This window comes from Pagrus pagrus, assembly GCF_965226575.1.
Source record: "Pagrus pagrus genome assembly, chromosome: 3".
Taxonomy (NCBI): Eukaryota; Metazoa; Chordata; class Actinopteri; order Spariformes; family Sparidae; genus Pagrus; species Pagrus pagrus.
The window spans coordinates 22725766-22734185 of record NC_140187.1 but is presented as its reverse complement, the minus strand read 5'-3'; positions in this window follow the sequence as shown (position 1 = coordinate 22734185).

Here is an 8420-nt window from a genome sequence, read left to right as displayed (position 1 = left end):
TATTAAGCAATTGTTTATTGTTACGTTGTGACTGATGTTTATAATACTTTGTAAATGATTAATAAATACTGTGTAGTTCATCTATAAACAGTATTTGGATAACCATTATAAAGTTGATGTTAATAGACCTTTACAATTGCTTAATAAACTGTTTACAAAACCTTTCATTGTTTGTTAACAGTTAAATAACTACTGACCTGTGTTACAACTAAGTAACTCTAAATCTTCCATTTTTTAATGATGGTTGTACAGTGTTACCAATGTTTCACCACTGGACTAACACCTCAACAGGTATTCACTGTTTTTAAAGCGACACAATGTAATATAAGGTAGAACTTAATTCATCCCAAAGTAAATTATGTTCAAGGTGATTGATGTATGTAGTGTAAATATATTATGCGTAGTAAAACAAAAAGAACACATGCACACTAATATAAAATAAAAACATTCTAATATAAAAAAAAAAGAACAACAGTAAAATTGGACAACTACAGAACTGAATAAAGATGTTGTAGTTGTAGAAAGTGACTGTATGAAAATGTATAAATTGTGTGGCACAGAAAGGTTTGTCTATGTAACTAATGACTACAAACCTCACCACCTTTTCATTCTTACATCTGAGAGTGAGACTTCTCAACTTTGAGTATGGATATTAGTACTGTGACCCATTTATCTAATAACAGACCTGTACTTCATCAGTATGTTTGAGTGGATTAGTTGCCTTAATTTTATAACCTAAATGAACTGAGGGGAGATGGCGATGAGCAATGACGGTCCCAAACCGGACATTAAATGTTGGTCGTGGCTGCCTGATATCGGCCGTAGAGATGTTTGCTTGCTCTAGAATAATTATAATATAGTGGAACTGGATGGCACTCTGCATGTGGTACTCAAAGCACAGCAAAAAAACACATTTCAAGAACTGTGTGGCGATCTGGAGGCATTTGCTGTTGAGTTTTTTAAATGTGTTTTTTGGTGCCTTGAGCACCACACGCTGTGTGCCATCTGGTTCCATTATATTCAAGAGAGGACAGTTACCTCTACCACTGACATCTCCAAAACTTGGTAACTCAAACCAAAACAATCTAGATGGATAGAATAAAGAAGATAAGAAAAACATGTAAATGTCAAATGTGTGATTTGCTAATTATTTCCATACAGAAATGTCAGAATGATAGTCTGAGCTAAAGTGGAGGTGCTGCTTCATTGACTTCCAGTGTTATTGTTGCCTTTTCCAATCAAACGTCAAAGATGCACTGACATTCTTCTATTCTGTGTCCCATATGACATATAACAACTAAACAATATGTCTCTCATACCTACAAACACCTTTTCAACACGTACACTTGAAATATTGTCTTTCTTTCTTTCATTTGGCCACCAGAGGGCACTGTCTCTCCCTACATGTGCCTGTGAGTCCTCATTGACCTCATGACCTCTCTGATAAACGCTGAAACCATCCAGAAACAGTTAAGATCATTTAGGTCATACTGGACAACCTCACCACAGAGTTGTGGTAGGGAAACAACACAACGCTGATGGATAAACACACACACACGCAGCAGGCTTGTGTGAAGACATATCTGATATATGTACAACATGTCGGAAGAGATTTGAGCTCACCTCAGCTCACATCTCCCTGGCTGGTCATGTATGGAGTGAGATTGTGCGAGTGGTTACGTGCAGGAGGAACAAATAAAAGGTTATCAGAGAAATCCAGTCATCGCGCGACAGTTAATTGTCAGCCCTGGTACGGAGCAGAGGCACTTCTTTTGCCTGCTGATAAGGTTGCGCTCCTGCGGTCTGCTGAGCCGTTGCGTCTGTGCACGAGGTTAGATGAAGGAAAAGAGAGGCTCTGGTTGCAGCGACATCCCTTAGGTGAGGGCTTTCTGGCTGCATTATCTCACAGCAGAACAACGAGAAACTGTACACCCTGTTTTTTTCCACAGGGGATGTATTTCTGTCTGCACACACTTCCATAGATAATGAGCATTACTGACAAGTAGCAGCATCATCAGGTGTGTGAAGGTGAACCAGCGGCAGTTTCCAGTGGTTCTATTAAGAAACAGATTGCATTCAAGTTATCCAATTTTTCAATCAAATGGCACTGATTTGAACCTTTTTTTATGATTTAATCAATACACATACACTACACTTTACAACCAGCCTGTACATTCATTCAAATCTCACTGTTTTCTTTCCACTGACAGAAATCAGCTGGATAACTGCTGAGAGAATCCATTTAATTCTGCAGTATATGTCCTTTAGAGATGCACTTATCAATATTTTTATGAAAACGAGTCCTTAGCGTCTTTCAGCTCGTTGTTTTGGTTTCGCGTCCTGAAACTAATACTGTTCTGATTCAGTTTCAGTGCTCTCATCACAGGTCCACACCGAATCTGCGGCTGCAGCATTCTGACGAGCATGTAAATGAGCTGAATTTCGTGTAGGGGGCTGGAGGGCATGGTGGTGCCATGACAGCTGTGCAAGACTGCATTTCATCATTTGTAAGTGCGAAACCACTGGTTATTTTGCTGTTGTATTTGTGGCAAATAAACCAGGTAAGCTGAGGTCTTTTCCCCACCCTAACCAAGTGTTTTTTGTGGCTAAACCCTAATCAGGCCATCAGCACAGCGTTGTCACAACTTAAAATTGAAAACTGGCCCTAACGAAAAGTGCCGTTTCAACATAGAGAAATGTAAGGTTTCAACATAGCCTTGGTTTGTTGGGTGGAGAACTTCAAGGAGACTAAATATTGGACTTAACACTCTCAGACAGACAGAAACACGACTCCAAATGAATGATAGGGTTGCTTTATGTCTGTCATACATGTATGTAAATAGGCAGCTGTTGGCCAACACGCTTCCCACATCAACTTTATAAGGTGATAATAAGTCGACTTTGGGTTTTCAGCTTGTTTTGTTGCTCCCAAGTGACCAGACAATCACTTCATGACTCTTCGCTTGAAAGTTTTTGTTCAATAAACACTTCACTGAAGAACCTGATTCCAGATGCTAAAATTTTAGCACGTCATGGGTGTTAATTCTTCGTGTTAAAAATGTACAATCACATTCTACAAAATGTGATTCCACCTCAAACTGCGCGCTCAGTGCCCGGGGTCGCACCAGGACAGTTTCTTGGAATGACACTACTTGTACATGACTTCGTTAGGTTTTTGGGCGAGGCAGACTAGTCATGGGTACGAGATAAAGACATCCACACACACACTGCAGAGTGGCCCTAGTGGTCTCGCACTGAAGGTTGGCCCACAAAGCATTTATTTCTGTCTATGGGGGGTATAAATACTAACGGGTGGTTTCTCATATTATCAGAGGCTGATAGTGCAGCTCTGAGCAGCACATGTGCACAGTGATAGACGGCCACTGCCTCTCTGTGAAATATAACTGTATGTTTTGCCCCTGGCATAATAAGTGTGAGTGCTTTATTATTGCGCCCCAGCTTGGGGTATGACTGTTCAGTTGGCACATAGCCGCCTGCAGGGGGATGTCAGTTGTGACTTTCCAGTAATAACAAGGGCGTGTTGTTTTCTGTGTGCATATCTCTTGTACGAGCGTGTGTGAGACAGACACACACAGAGAGAGAGAGTCATGGTGAGAAGACAAAGCAACAAACGATGGATCAGTAATGTGAAGCTCATGCTATGTATTGAAAGAGAGAGAGGAGCCTTTTTTCCCTCTTTTCTATTGATTCTGTGCCCACTTATCTAGATTGGATGTTGGATGCCCTTTATGCAAGTCATCCAAATATCATTAGGGCTAAACCCACCATGTGGTTTTAGTTCAGAATGTGAGGAACGCATGCATGGCCCGTGGATGTTTCTCGCTCTCAGGCCCTTCATGGGGCAGAATAACATTCTCCGCTCTCACAGAGCTGAAGGTGAAGAAAGAGACAGAAAATACATACATACAGAACGTCAATAAACCTGCGTTTTATTAGCGATTCTGAGGGGGCGAAGTCGCTCCTTCACAGTTAACAGTTGCGTTGCATGCAAGGATTGACTCGTGAAGGGGCCACGGTGTGGATAATGTGTTTGTTAGTAAAAGCAGGAGGGACATCACATTTTGCACTTTTTCAAAGAAAAATATGTGACTTACACAAAGAAAAATACTTAGTCGGAGTTGGACATTGTTCTAAAGAGGAAAGAAAAACATCTTGGCTTTTTTTTTCTGTTGTTCTTGTGCCCTTCTTACTTTCCAGGCAAAAGGAAGAGGGCAGAGCTGGAAGAAGCAGTGCGTGTGTGTGTGTGTGTGTGTGTGTGTGTGTGTGTGTGTGTGTGTGTGTGTGTGTGTGTGTGTGTGTGTGTGTGTGTGTGTAAGGAAGTGTTCTCCTTGGAATATAATGGCTGCAAAATTGCATTAACAGCCAAACATTTCCTCCGTGTTTTCCCGTGCCCTATATTTATACTCTCAGTGCAGCGCACACACACACACACACACACACACACACACACACACACACACACACGCACACACACACACACACACACACAGCATGCCACTGTGTTTATTCACTTTTTAGCCACCTCCGTCATGTGGTCCCTGATTTCATTATACGTGGAGTTTAGGCATAAAGTTGGAAGAAGTGCTGATTTATTTCTAAGGTGTGGCCAATAAACAAAGATCTAACTTAAACTGCGGTTTCTGTTTATAAAGTATTTGAGTTACAGCATGTTAGTTAAACATATACACTATATATTTGTGTGTGAGTTACAATTTCAGATTCCTAAGTGGAGTATTTATAGTACTTTTAGTCTTGTGTGAGTGACTTGTCTGGACACTATTTTTGCTTTAATGTTGTTATTTTTAACTCTTTATTTGATTTCTTCGGTGTTGTAAATCTCTCAGCCATGTCTACACGTTTTTTTTTTTGTTTAATTAGGTTTAAAACTATCAATTTTCAGACTTCCAGGAACCCAACAAACAACACATCTTCTTGTGTAAAAGTCAAGTGAAAGGCATGAATCAGATTCTGATTATTTGGTCGAAATAGAGCATGAAAGGATCACATGCTTTGTTTTTTAGGGGAGTTTTTCAGCTCCTGTCCTACAACTCCATAGTTACGTGCAAAAGGCCGCTGATTCATTCTAAGAATCGGGGAAATCTGACGGTGAAAGTGAACACGTTTTTACCAGTGTGACCTTGAGCAAGAAATTTAAGTCCCGAGACGCTCCAGTATTAGACTGCACCAGATTTAAATGTCTGTATCTGTGATAATTAGAAGTAGACGTTTCTGTTAAGAAGAAGAAGAAAAAAGCCCGCATGCACTTCAAAACATTTCTGGATAAAAAAAAAAGGTGGGTAAAGGATCCGCTGTGCTCAGAACAAAATCAACGACCTGATGAACCTTTTCTGAGAAAAGTTCAAATCCTACATGAGTAAAACACAAACTCATGACACACAGAGGTTTCAGAGGTTTCAGTGGATTTTTCTCACATGAGCACAAGTACGGAAATGGATGCACAAAGTCACCTTAATTTTGACATTTTTCTCAGCACTGTGTAGCACTGCTGTTTGTTGTTTACTGGCATTTTGTGCAGAACAAGGTTGAAAGTAGTTCCTGTAGTACCAAGATGAGCTGTTACTCAGTCTGTCTTGCACCTATTTCATGTTTAGAAAAACAGTGAAAGTTTTCAGTGTGAATTATGAAACTGAGAACGAGCCCCTTGAGTCAAGAAGAATCTTTTGAGATTTCAGCGATGTTCACTAGTTTCGTGATTCACACGGTTTCCACCACCGATTTACTACATATTTAACACTGGTCTCACTGTGCAGACAGTGTCTCAAGATGGTAAGCTGTCTTACATTAAAAAGGATCTGTCATTCCCGTTATACAAACTGCACAGACTTCATCAAATGTACATCAAGAATCAATCACTCAGTTTGCTGTTGTCTCTGCTGAGTTGTCTGGGAGTCTTTCCTCATCCAAACCACAGCTCTAAGGATAGATGGCGTTGTATTATTGTAAAGCCCACTGAGCCATTTTTAGCCTCAAAGCTGCATGGCTCAACGGATCGCAGCGACGGTCTGTCCACCACCTTGGTCCTGACTGAAATAACTGACATTCATGGTCTCCTGAGGATGAATCCTACTGACTTTGATGATTTATTTCTCTAGCAGCACCAGCAGGTTCAATATCTTATCTACATCTCACAAAGTCTCGCACCCTTTGTTAAGACAATCCCCTTAAGTTGAATTGCAATACCTCTGACCTCCTGAACAATCATACAGTGCCAACATCAAGATGTACTCTCTGTTTCGATGCGTCATGCTTTATCCTTTTCAGAAACTTCATGTTTTACTTTCTACTGTTCTATTTCTTGTCACAGTTACTGTACACAAAAGGACCCACATGCAAGACACACAGGCAGGCAGGTGGTGTAACAAAAAGCATGCAATGTCAACAATGTCAAAAATCCAAAAGTGTGAACAATAAAAAAAAAAAAGGCAGGCGACAAACACTGAAGAAAAGGCAGGAAAATACAAAAGTAACACAAAAACTGAGGACAAACCACAAAACCACAGGGAACAAATCAGGAGCACAGTGAACACATGAGGACTGGGGAACAGGCACCCGACAGAAACAGACAAACTAACAAAGAGTGAGGGAACAACACAGGCTTAAATACAAACTGAACTAACGAGGAGATGAGGCGTTGGTGGAGGGACACTGGGAACAGGGCAGTGCTGACGAGGCTGATGTGAGACAGTTGCGGAGGGAATCAGGCTGGGAACACAGGTGAGCAGGAAGTAGACAGTGACAACAACACACAAAGGATATAACTACCAAATAAAACAGGAAATGGCGAACCAAAAAACAACAGTTGAAAATGAGACTTCTCGCTAACACTGACACATTCACAGTGACGTTGATTCATGGCCCTGAAGCATAAGCCAGCAAACAAACTTTTAGCATTGTGCCTGCTGAAGATTAATATGTTAGCGTTGCCGTTGTGAGCAGGTAAGCATGCTGACAGTAGCATTAGCTCAGGCATCACCATTGCCTCATAACACACAAACAAATAGGTCAACTGTCTTGTTTGCTTTGTACACCATCGGAAATACTTTGCATAAAATAGAGCAGTGTGAAATTAAAGAAGAACACTGGACACACAACTGTAACAATCAGTCAGTATAGTTGTATTGATATACTGCGCTGCAGTAAATATAAAAGTTTAAACAAGAAGGTTAGTCACCTTTGTAATACGTGCTCATATTGTGTGTGTGTGTGTAAATATGATCTGAAATGTCATTGTGTAGCGCTCGAGTTGAGTGTCTCTGTGGTTTCCTGAACATTTAACATCTCAAGCTTGACTGAGATCACACACACATATACGTACAGAGCTCTGCCGTAAGATGAGCCACATGTCAGCTGAACGGGTCTGTGGATAAACCAAAATACGAGTTTCATATTAAAGTGTGCTGCTACTGTAGGTGTGTTAGTGTGTCTGTGCACTTCTGGGGTTTTCTGCAGTGGGTCGGCGGCTGTGCAAATCAGGTCTCTTTAGGTAAAAGCGGTAATGACGTTCTGTGTATATGTGCGTTGGGATGTGTATCGTGTGAGTGTATACCACTAAAATACATTGCGTTATCAGTCAGACGAACGTGCGTGTCAAGTGAGCGGCTTATTGTTTTGAAGCTGTGTGTTCACGACTCTGCAGCGAGGCATTTTCTCAGTAAAAACCACAGAGTGAGTTTCTGATCACAGCTGGAGGCAGGGGGACACCTGTCGACCTGCTCATCATCCCTGTGGTCACACTGGCCTATATACAACAGAGACACTGGCAGAAAACACTTCGAACACGGGGACATCGACAGGGTAGAAGGAGATATTAACTGTAAAGACTCAGTGTTATAGACACAATTTGACCGGGTCAAATTTTATACTGTAAATCCATACAGGGGAGATGAGATGTAATGCAGTGAGAAATGTGAAATAAGTGAAAGTGAAATGCTGAGAAATGTACAAAATATTCACTTTATTCAAAAAATCTCTTTTAGTATCTCTGATGTAAAGACTTTATACTTTCGACAGTTAATTTTTGTATCTAACGCTGCACAAACTACTTCACTCGCTTTATCTTTTTTATCCAGATCTTTCCCTCACCGTCTTTTTAAGTTTTCTAATCTCCCACTCACACCTGCAGGGTGATGGTTTTATTCCAGTATTGACTGCAGTCTTACTTATTTTGTATCAAAGAGTGAAAAAATAAAACAAGAGACAGAAAGAAATCTACGGATCTTCTACTGTCCTGTGGAGCCTCATTTAACGTGAGTCTGAAGCACTGACTTCAAACATTTATGTGTCTATCTTTCTTTGAATGTCTGAGAGTGTGTTTCAGATGAACATTGTATTTGCTAATAAGTCTTTCTAATAAATTCCTAAAGCTGCAATAACTGATT